Below are 673 nucleotides of genomic sequence, written 5' to 3'. Positions count from 1 at the left end.
GAAAAAGAGAAAGATAAAAAGGGTGGGGGAAGCAAACAGAAATCAAAAAGCAAAACAAACAAACAAACAAACGGGGGAGTATCTTCTGATTCTGTATACTTTAAGTCCCTTGACTTCCCCTGGAACTTGTCCATCTCGCTGGTCTTCTGGGGGAGGGGCCTGTTGTGCTGATTTTCAGGTGTTATCACTTGGGGGAGCTGCTCTGCCCCCTGCCTGGTGCAGGAGCTCAGTGGGGGTTGTTTACCCCGTGAGGTTGTTTACCCCGTGAGGCCCCAGGAGGAACAACCACGGTGGCGGCGGCCAGGTCTGGAGCCCTGGATTCAGCCCCCGCAGGAACTCCGGAGCTCTCTGTCTGCAGGGTCCTGGAGGCTCCAGGGCGGGGCTGCTCATCTGCTCAGCTCGGGGCAGGAGCGTCCTTGCTGTCCTGGGCCCTCCCAGCCTCTACCTGTCCTATGGGGAGGCCGGATCCTGGGCTGTGTCCCGGCGCCCTGGGCTCCCGGTCTGCGCTGTTGGATTCGCGCTCCCTGCTGTGCAGCCCCCTCCGCGGAGCCGCCGCCCGAGCCCCTCCGAGCTGCTCCCGGTCCAGCCATGCGCGCTGCAGCCCTTAGGGAGCTCGGCGCACTCTCCCCGGGGCGCAGGTGCTGTTAGTGTCCCAGGGGAGCCCTAGGGCATC

At 62.6% G+C, this 673-nt stretch overlaps 1 non-coding gene across 1 annotated transcript; it reads right to left on the bottom strand.

Moving 5' to 3' along the window:
* Positions 1 to 557: 557 nt before the first annotated feature.
* Positions 558 to 673, bottom strand: MIR8904B (microRNA mir-8904b). The gene is given in 1 exon segment (NR_128886.1): positions 558 to 673. It is a non-coding gene; the product is annotated as a microRNA mir-8904b (primary transcript).

The sequence above is a fragment of the Canis lupus genome, chromosome X (genome assembly GCF_011100685.1).
Source record: "Canis lupus familiaris isolate Mischka breed German Shepherd chromosome X, alternate assembly UU_Cfam_GSD_1.0, whole genome shotgun sequence".
In the NCBI taxonomy this organism is placed as follows: Eukaryota; Metazoa; Chordata; class Mammalia; order Carnivora; family Canidae; genus Canis; species Canis lupus.
The sequence above is the reverse complement of the archived record's forward strand: the minus strand, read 5'-3'. Positions and strand labels throughout refer to the sequence as shown.